This window comes from Misgurnus anguillicaudatus, chromosome 20 (assembly GCF_027580225.2).
Source record: "Misgurnus anguillicaudatus chromosome 20, ASM2758022v2, whole genome shotgun sequence".
NCBI classification, from domain to species: Eukaryota; Metazoa; Chordata; class Actinopteri; order Cypriniformes; family Cobitidae; genus Misgurnus; species Misgurnus anguillicaudatus.
This window is the reverse complement of record NC_073356.2, coordinates 35,385,052-35,396,115: the sequence shown is the minus strand read 5'-3', so window position 1 is coordinate 35,396,115 and position 11,064 is coordinate 35,385,052. Positions and strand designations below refer to the sequence as shown.

General features: G+C 37.7%; 1 long non-coding RNA gene across 2 annotated transcripts; it reads left to right on the top strand.

The window, feature by feature from the left end:
• Positions 1-666: 666 nt before the first annotated feature.
• Positions 667-11,031, top strand: LOC129432696 (uncharacterized). 2 transcript variants are annotated; one of them, XR_012359839.1, is made up of 8 exons: positions 667-770; positions 3,253-3,429; positions 7,011-7,070; positions 7,207-7,287; positions 7,454-7,507; positions 7,661-7,747; positions 10,406-10,493; positions 10,650-11,031. It is a non-coding gene; the product is annotated as an uncharacterized lncRNA (long non-coding RNA). The 2 variants fall into 2 exon arrangements; XR_012359838.1 differs by lacking the exon at positions 667-770 and adding an exon at positions 2,635-3,149.
• The last annotated feature ends 33 nt before the right edge of the window (positions 11,032-11,064 follow it).

The following is an 11,064-nucleotide window of genomic DNA, read 5'->3' as shown; positions in this document are numbered from 1 at the left end:
ATGTGAAACAAAAATGAAAGCAGTCATACAGTACATATTATACATTATACAACAGTTCTTTCTGGTTCTCGAATCTGATTGGCTAAGAGCTATACGATATTGTACTGATAACGGCACTGTAACCGCTTCACCTTTCGTATTATTCCGCCACCTAGTGAATGGAGGTCCTAAGCAGGCTCATCTCTGAATGGAAAAACACAGACGCGCTGTTTGAATCACTCTCCGTGTGTGTGTCTCATTAGTTTACTAGCTCATAAATCAGTCTGTGAATCCCCAATCAGAAGTATTATTCCGTCAAAGATCAACGCTCTTGGATGTTACGTTAAAGTTAATGGGAGAAATGTCTTGTCACATCGTGTGGATTATTAACACTTGGAAAGAGGAATATAAACACTCGTTTTTTTCTGGAGCTATATCTTTTATCAGAACGCAAAAACACCGTGGAACTGCAGGTAAGCCCCGCAGCTTTTAAATGTGGACATTGATCATTTACTTTATCGTGACGTGACTATTAAAACATATTATCCCAGACAGCACGTTCAGTCTTACCGACGTCGGCAATTGGAGGGCACCAGCGGCAAAGTGTCGGTTGGGGTTTTTCCCCTGCACACAGAATAAAAATATTTTGGTAAAACATCGGCGCGATTAGTATGCATCCGGAGATAAGCAGAGGAACCGCGAGCAACCTTTATGCCGACCGCGCCTCTTTTTTTCTTCACTAGATCTACGCAGTTGTTGGTCCACATCAAGCCGGCAGTGTAAGCGCGAAGGTATGTTGATTAAATATGATTGTGGAAATGTTTTCGATAAACGGACGACAGAAATTGGCGTCGGAGGCAACGTTACATGTTTTTAGACTTGGTTGTTGTTATAACTGTTGACTTGGGGTGCGTTTCCCAAAACCATAGTTGCTAACCTGTTGTGTTAGCAACTAGTTGGTTGGCAATGGAAAATAAGCAACATGGTTTTGGGAAACGCACCCCTGGTTAGTTATTATTCAGAGGTGGAAAAAGTACTAAAATTTTGTACTCAAGTAAAAGTAAAGTTACTTTAATAATATTTTACTTAAGTAAAAGTAAAGTTACTTGTCTAAAAATCTACTCAAGTAAAAGTAAAAAGTAAGTCATTTTAACTTTACTCAGAGTAAAAGTTACTTTTTTTACAGCGGGGAGAGGTGGAGGGAGTCTAGTATAGTTCAAAAACGACAAGGGAATATACATCTCAAACTAGTTGTGTTTAATTGTAGGAACATCTTTACAGTTAAAGTGCAATAACAAAAAGTTAATAAAATAAAAAGCTTTTTTAAAGTAAGAAACATTTATGGAATTATTTAATGATTTTACATGTGAGTTATGCACTTTTGAAGGTGGTCAGCAGCTACAATCACTATAGTAATGTTGTAATTGATGTATTGCTGGTAACATACATTATTTTATTAAACTATATCTAGTTTAAATGAGCATATAATGAGATGAGTGCCATGTCTATATACATTTGACAAGTTTATTATCTTCTTGCTTCCCTGACTGGGTACCTGATGACCTCTCTCTCTCTCTCTCTCTCTCTCTCTCTCTCTCTCTCTCTCTCTCTCTCTCTCTTTCTCTTTCTCTTTCTCCTCTTTCTCTTTCTCTGTCTCTCTCTCTCTCTCTCTCTCTCTCTCTCTCTCATGACCGCATTCTCGAGGACGTTTTGAAGTTGTGTTTGACTTGACGCGAAGCTGCTAGACCTCAGAAGATAATGCGCATGGTATTAAAAACGCGTCGTGCAATTTCGTACTTAAGAGCATGAATCCTACCTTTCATAGAAATGAAACACTTGCTTCGCGTCAGTGGAAAGTGGTCGCTTAAATGTGACCAGGGGTTTCTTTCATAAGATTTGAACTGAGGCGGGTCTGCAATAGCGCGCGCCTGTCTCGTCCGTCTCCATGGTTCGTTTTGCGCGTTCCCCGGGCCCCGCCCATTTACATCCGTTGCGCGTCTTTATCACCTTGCTTTTTAAAATATTTTTTACTCAGTAACGGATATGATTTAAAATGTAGCGAAGTACAATACTTTAAATAAAACATACTTGAGTAAAAGTAAAAGTACAGATTTTAAAAACTACTCAAAAAAGTAAAAATACACAAAAAAACTACTCAATTACAGTAACGTGAGTAAATGTAATTCGTTACTTTCCACCTCTGTTATTATTAATATGTTCGCGTATTAAATATTTTTCAGTGAGTTGTTTTAGACAGTATTTTTGACGTGAGGGGATCGTTCGGTAAACAGTTAGGTAAACGGTAATAAATTGACGGACTGTCTTTTGTCTACACAAAAATGACATCTGTCATTTTATAATATGGACCCCTTACACTCTAAATGCATTTTTAATGATTTTGTCTAAGTGACATGCTTAAAATTAAAGGCAGCTCTTGTTGTGCGTTTTTATGGTAACGTTAAAAGTAGACCTGTCAATCAAAGAGCTAGTTTAGTACAAGTGCACAGCCACTGTAGACAGTCAGACAAAGTGGTTATTAAGTAATAAAGTGATAGGAAGTAAGTGTTTTTGGACACACACCTATTCATAAAATAGAGCCTTTATTTAACCTTTGTAATTTAAGCTAAATAAAATTTAAGCTAAAATAAATTGGTGGCCTCCAGAACCTTTTACAGCCCACGTGATCAAATAGCTTGCGCGCGCATTTCGGCCACGGAAGTGTTGTTGTTCCCCAGTGGTTCTCTAACCTGTTAGCAACTCAGAAAGTTTATTAAAACGGTTTCCCAGCATCAAAATGTCTGGTTGTTGCGTTTGGTTGCACTAATATAATATACTAATATACGTATATATGTATCTGGCCACTTTATATTTGGCCATCTGCTAATGTCTTCTATCCACTCCACTATAATACACGGATCTGGTAGATGTGTTGAAAAAGTTGATAAGTCAACTTTTTAAAATAACTTTGTCTGTGTTACTTCACTGCTGATTCTTACCATACTTCCGTTGCCAAACTGCGTGCACCTACGTTGCCACATCATCATTGTGTACAAAGAGTAAAAGGGTCTATAAAGACTCATACAAAATACTCCAAAGTTTTTTCAAGAGGACATCACCCAACCCATCTAAAGGATGAAAACAATACTCTTGTTGAATACTACATGAGACAAGTGAGAGTGGGGGGCTATGTTGTTCTGATGTTACTCATTGTACTTTCTATGTTCGATGTGATCAATATGAAAACTAATCTTTGTAAAAACTTTTCATTTACAGACCATCCTGACTTAGATCACCATCACCACCATCATCCCCTGCATCGTGCCCTTCATCAGACACCCAAAATGCACCACAAACATCACAGGCGAAAAAGAAGAAAACGCACAACAAACCTTCCAAAAAACCCTCCTCCCCCTTCCCTCCTACCTATGGCTGGAAACAACATAACAGTTGGCAAGTTGAATTAACTATTTTGACCTTAAAGGCTTATTTTTTTATCTTATTCACTGTATCCCCATAGTTAGATAAGTGCATACATACTCCTTTCATCTCTGTGCGTGCCGTAACTCTGTCTGATGCACCCACCACTAGCTTAGCTTTGCACAATGACTTGAAGTAAATGGCTCCAGCTAGCATGCTGCTCCCAATAAGTGACAGAATGGTGCCAGCTTTTTCCTATTTATGTGTTGTGATTTGTATGGTCACAGCGTGTGCAAATAGCAAGGTCATGTGAGACACAGCCATCTATTAATCATATACATACAGGGAACTATATTCTCAGAAGGCAAAGCCCGGCTACTTGGGTGCAGTGATTTGCTAGCAGCACCTGAGAAACCCCCGGTGAGGAGCAGAGAGTTCGGTCAGAGTTGTGCAGTTACTCCCCCCAAGTAGCAAGTGCTTCACCTTCTGAGAATATAGTTCCCAGTATGTCAGGGCCGGAGTGGGACTCATTTTCAGCCCTGGAGTTTCATGCCTTAGACCGGCCCACTTTAGTTCACGACTGACTATTAAAATAATATCTTTAAACCCTCAGTAGTATAAGTCTGCAGTAGTGCACTGTTCTCCGCAGCCTTGCTAAAGGAAACAAATGTGTTTGTGTTTTCCATTTCAATTTCTAAAAAATGGAAAAAATGGTGAGTCTTGAGATTAACTGTTGGGTTGATAACGTTTGGAAACCCCTGATATACAATACACAAGCAAGATTTATCGGAAACAAATGGAAAAAATCTGTATCTTTTTTTTAGTACTTAGATCATGTCTATTGCTAAATAACGTAGGCCTACAATGTGTTAAAAAAAGAAAACATCATGGATATACTTTTGAAACTACTTTTTTCAAATAAACTAATGAGTTTTGCATTAAATAGATTTTTGTTCCTCTTGCAATAAACGATGAATAATGACTATTCATAGAGAATTCATCTATGACTTGGATAAAAAAATACTTTTTGTAAATTATTTTCCTTTTGGCCAGCCCGTTTGTATTAAGACGCGCTCAAGTTTATTTAAAATATAATAGACGCGCGGCCGGCGAGCGCACTCAAAAGAGGCGCTCAAGTTTATTTAAAATATAGACGCGCGGCCGGCAAGCGCACTCAAAAGACGCGCTCAAGTTTATTTTAAATATAGACGCGCGGCCGGCAAGCGCACTCAAAAGACGCGCTCAAGTTTATTTTAAACATAGACGCGCGGCCGGCGAGCGCACTCAAAAGAGGCGCTCAAGTTTATTTAAAATATAATAGACGCGCGGCCGACAAGCGCACTCAAAAGACGCGCTCAAGTTTATTTTAAATATAGACGCGCGGCCGGCAAGCGCACTCAAAAGACGCGCTCAAGTTTATTTTAAATATAGACGCGCGGCCGGCGAGCGCACTCAAAAGAGGCGCTCAAGTTTATTTAAAATATAATAGACGCGCGGCCGGTGTTGTGTCGAAGTCTGTTCCCCCCATGTTCCCCCTATTTTTCCCTTAAGTGTCGTGTTTTTACGGCGCTTCCACCACGTTATAGGTTTTATTATTTATATATTTAATGTTTTAATGGCTACTGAGATGTATATGTGTGCATTTCTGTAATGTATCTGTATTGTTCTTAATGGTAAGTCAATTATTTTTACAGTTTGAATCATATTATATGTATAATATTTATTTAATTATGTATGCAAACATTAAATTTTTAAAACAACCAGTAAAGGAAAAAAAAGAGAAAAAGACAGGCTATATTTTAAAAGAAATAACCTAATAGAAAACTGTCAAATGTATGAAATATTTAATAAATTGTATTATAAAATACATGATATTATGCCTTTTTAGTATAACCAATTCAAATCTTTAATCTTTCTAAATGTAACGTGATGAAAACGCCACAAAAGCACCACACCAAAGGGAAACATAGGGGGAACAGAGTTCGACACAACACCGGCAAGCGCACTCAAAAGACGCGCACAAGTTTATTTAAAATATAATAGACGCGCGGCCGGCAAGCGCACTCAATATAGACGCGTCTGAAACAAAACTCGTGTTCAAGTAAGCGCTTTGAAAACCAGAAGACAGCGGCACGTCCTGCGTTTCCCATGCGTTTTAGATGTCAATGAACCCTAATGCAAGAATTCTTCCAATAAGTGGTCGGGACTCGGGACACAATCAACTTGTGCATAAGGCGGCGGAGACATCTCTCACCCGCAAATGCGTAATCCCGGTGGCATGACAACACCGGCCCTCGTGGCCAAAAAAACAGACCGGCCCACCGGGAATCCTCCCGGTTCTCCCTATGGCCAATCCGGGCCTGCAGTATGTATACTGTTAAAAGATGGCTGTGTCATGACCTTGTTGTTTGTACACGGTGTGACTAAACAAATCACAACACATAAATAGGAAAATGTTGCTGTTATTTTGTCACTTATTGGGAGCAGCATGCTAGCTGGAGCCATTTACTTCAAGTCTTTATGCTCAGATAGGCTAGCGGTGGGTGCGTCAGACAGAGTTACGGCACGCACAGAGATGAAGGGGTATGTATGCACTTATCTAACTCTGGGGGTTACTGTGAATGAGCTAAAATCCCAAAAAGTCAGCGTGTTCCTTTAAGTTTCCATATGTCCATTAGAAAATTAAAGGGATAGTTCACCCAAAAATGAAAAATAATGTCATTAAGGACTCACCCTCATGTCGTTCCAAACTTGTAAGACCTCCGATGTTTTATGTTTAGTCCGAGAGCTTTCTGACCCTACATTGAAAATCTATGCACGGTATACTGTCCATGTCCAGAAAGATAATAAAAAACATAATCAAAGTTGCCATTTGACATCAATGGGTCAGTTAGAATGTGTTGAAGCATCCAAAAAACATCTTGGTCCAAAAATGACAAATTTATTCAGCATTCTCTTCCATGTCTATTGTGTAGCGCATGTGTCTGACTAAAGTCTTGTGACGCAGATGGCGTGTTATCCTCAGATATGTTTGTGAATTTTTTTCACATTTACAGCATTCGTCTCCCTCAGACTGTAAACGAAGCTCGGGCGCACAAAAAAAAGCGGGGACGCACTTAATAACACATCAGCCACGTTGTACGTCAGCTGCGTCACTGCAGTCATGTGACTTTAGTCTCGTGCGCGTTCAAAACAGAACCGGAAGAGAAGACAATGCTGAATGATGTCGTAATTTTGTTATTTTTGGACAAAAATGTATTTTCGATGCTTCAACACATTTTAACTGACCCACTGATGTCAAATGGCTACTTTGATGATGTTTTTTTATTACCTCTCTGTTCCTGGACAGTATACTGTGCATAGATTTTCAATGGAGGGTCAGAAAGCTCTCAGACTAAATCTAAAATATCTTAAACTGTGTTTCGAAGATGAACGGAGGTCTTACCCTCATGTCGTTCCAAACTCGTGAGTCATTAATTACATTATTTTCATTTTTGGGTGAACTCTCCCTTTAATTACATGCTCATACTTTAATTACGCCTGATAAGAATTTGTAATATTTGTGTTTAAACATTTTTCGAAATTTAATCCTTGTTTTTAAATGGCCATGACAGTGACAAAAAGGAAGCAGCCTTCTCTAGCCCACCCAAGTTTCCATCAAAGGAGCAAGCCTAGTAAGACATTTTATGTGTATAATGCTGCACTTCTCATACAGCGAATATCAGATGTAGATATCTAAGGTGCAAATCTTATGGTTGATGTGCCTTTTTGATCATCTTTCTGTTGTAACCTTTTTTAATCTTCTTGAAGTGTCAGTAAGAAGAAAGCTGGCTAACCCTCCCACCCCTTGTTTAACTCCTCCAGCCCATCCCACATCATTGTAGAGTGAAGGTAAGCGTACCCCCTATAGTAAAATGCATCAGGTCCCTAAATTCAAGCAGACACAATGTACTCCACAGGTCCACAGCACATACCATAGTTTGATGTTCCAGAGATATGATTTTTGAGTTTATATTAGTAGTGTGATCAGTAAACCAAGGTTTTCTGTCTTTCCAAGAGACTGCGGTTAATATTCAGAAAGAGGCGCAGAGAACTGAAGGCTTTCCTGACTGTAAGCCATTTAAAACGCAGACAATGAAAGCACTGACACGTGTGTGTGTAGAAATGTGTGGCAATTACTCAGCCCACTGACATTAGTTTATCTAATTGTGATAAACTTGACTTACTGTTCACTCCAATAATTTCGTTTTTCTGTATTTTCTAGTGACACCGAATAATAACGAAGGCCTGTGTGCTTTGCAGCAGCCTCCACGTCACCCTCTTCCAGTGCTCCGTCAGAGGACTAACGATAGTAAGATATTTTACATGTAATGTATGAATCTGCACTTTTTACTCAGAACATCATACTGAGGTAGTAAAAGAATACATTTCAGAATAATTCAATAGCAAATGAATTAGGGCCAGATTTTAAAATCAAGCTGGATCTGGGCCATTTGTGTTTTTTCCATTTAAGTGATTACATCAGTGAATGAGGACCTTCTTCGTACTGAATGTAAGTTTCCGTTAAATATGTGATGCATAGACCCTTTTACAGCCCATGTGATCAAATAGTTTGTGCGCGCATTTCGGCAACGGAAGTGTTGTTGTTCGCCAGTTGTTCTAACGTGTTAGCAACTCAGAAAGTTTATTAAAACGGTTTCCCAGCATCAAAATGTCTGGTTGTTGCGTTTGGTTGTACTAATATAATATACTAATATATGTATATACACTGTAAGCCCATACAGGTTGATTGAACTTAAAAAGTGTATGGAAACTCGTTGCCGTAAAAGAGTTAATTTTGCCTGGTTGAAATAACAAATAATTTTAAGTTTAATGTACTTAATGTTTTAATTTCTTCCAATACTCCTGCACTCTTAACCCAGATTAGTTGACATTACTAGAAATTTGTGAGGAAACCCGTTGCATATAACTTTAGTTTTTATCACTTTATATTACTTTTGATGTTATAAATGGTATTATAACAAAAATTAATGACTGACTTTAAGTCAATCATTGAATAAACGTGATTCTCCACAGAAACACAAAAAATGTGTTTTGACATACATTGTAAAGGAGAGAAATACAATAAAATGTTTTGAACAGGGTTGATGTACGGAAACACTGATCACCTGAACGGTGACTTCACAAAAGTATAATTTACAACAAAACAACATCAATAATATAAGGGCTTGAACCTATATGACATTTTATTAACAAATATTTGAATAGAGAAAGTTCTTATTAGTTTTTAATTTGTGAAAAAGCAGAAAATAATCAAAATATTCAGGCGCAAAGGATTATGGGTATTCCTCACAACATGAACTAATAATTTTAAGTTCATTTTACTTGAATGTTTTAGTTTAATAGATTTTGTAAGGTTAACAGTTAAATCAACTAAACTTTTTAAGCTTTGGCTTCAAAACAGAAAATATTAATGATTTTCCTTGATTGTTTGAGTAAAGACAATTTCTGGGTTAACAGTGTATAAAGAGTTTGGTCCCAAATAAACGCCATTTTTGAAAAAAATGAGTTGCTGCCAGAATCAGTATTATATCAGGTCAATATTAAAAAGTAAATTCTTAATTTTAAGCAAAATCCAATATACGCCGTTTTATTCTGTCATCTTTTCTCCCTTTTTTCCCAAAATGCAATAAACGCCACTCCTCCTTTTCTACAGAATGCCATAAATCCGCTCCACAGTTTGCAGCGCACCATTGCAATGTAAACAAACAATGGCGGCGCGTTGAGTACACGGAATACTAGTTTTCCTCATCTACTTTGTACTTCGTGATCAACAAACAAACAAAAACAAAATAATACTTTAATAGCATTGATAAACCTGTGATGGTTTTCTGTGACGGGAAAGAAACGTAAGCCATCAACATCTAATAATTTACGCAAGAGACACTCGGGAGACGGGTGCTTGTTTGCCCGGGCCGACAACATCAAGTTTCTGTCATGCAAACACATTGACCCCAGCGGATCTTATGAAAAACGTTCCATAATTTTACTCAAAGTCAACGAAAATCGAGCAGGACCAAAACATTTTACAGCTGATCGCTGTGAAACACGTTAAGCGACGACGTCAAGTATAACCGCAGCAATGACAGTGTTCTTAATATCACAAAGTAAGTGTTTTGATTAATGCCATTAATGTTTATATTTTTAATTGGTGTATACCACTAGTTAACTAAATGAATAACATGGCAAAGATGAATGCACATTTATAAAGGCTATTGATTCAATAGATTTATAGCATTTTGGATAAAAACTTGTCATGAATTTATTGCATTTTGTGGAAAAAAGAATCTGTTTTTATAATAAATCTTTGAAAATCAAGTTATGGATTTGAATTTTTTTATGTTTTTATAACCTAAAGATGCTATGTGAAAGTTTGTAACAGAAAATAGTGGTTTTCATCTTGTCACTTTCTTGGTATAGAAAACACGTTTTAACAAAATTTGTCAAAATGGATTTATTGGGTTTTGGAACCAAACTCTTCATATGTATCTGGACACTTTATATTTGGCCATCTGCTAACGTCTTCTATCCACTCCACTATAGTACACGGATCTGGTAGATGTGTTGAAAAAGTTGATAAGTCAACTTTTTAAAATAACTTTCTCTGTCTGTGTTACTTCACTGCTGATTCTTGCCATACTTCCGTTGCCAAACTGCTCGTGCATACGTTGCCACGTCACCATTGTGTACAAACAGTAAAAGGGTCTATTGGGTCTTTAAACTTGTGGCTGTAAGCGCACTTGAAAAGTTTGAGAGCAAAAAGCCTACATACTGTTTAGCACACACAATACACAGCGCACACACAGCACAGTCCTACATAAAATGGGGAATGACAAAAATGACAGAAAAAGTTTTAGAACCACTGCTGTGGGGTCACTTATTTAGCTCTGTTAGTTGGACCTGGGTGATGCTGTTCTTTGTGTAACGGGACTTTTTCTGTATTTCCTAGTGCCACAAGATGATTGGCAGCAAGACACACCCAGTGATGAAGGGATGTGCTCTCCTTAAATCACAGCCTATTCATCAGGTACTCCTGAGTAAGTCCTACAATGTGTTGAAACAACATGATTTTATTTTTTGCAAAATGCTCTGACTTTTCTGAATTGTCTTTTTAGAAACCATCCACGAAGATATATAGACTTTTGTGCTGTCTTATTTTTTTCTGTTGCTTATTACATTATTAAATTTTTTAGGTGCTGTGTTAAGAAATCCTGCCTACAAAGTTCCACTGAGGCTGATATAAAGATGACTGTGAGAAACTGGCTGCGGCTGTCTGAGCAGAGACAGGAATGGGGGCGGCAAAGGCGGGACAAGCAAGCATCTTAAGTGAAATAATTGATTGGACTGATTCTGGAGTATGACTTATTCTGGAGGGAATTTCTTATTTTTGTTGCAGTTTGCTATGGGACGGTTTCAAGGACAGGGATTAGACTAGTTCTAGACTAAAATAAATGTAAGAGCTGTCCAAACTGAAAACAACTTGCACTGACATATCATAAAATACATCAGTGTCTTTTGTGATGCTTCAAAATGCACACAAGTAATGTTTTTATTAAGACATGTTATTAAAACTAGTTATATAGTTACTAGTTATATAGTAACTAGTTA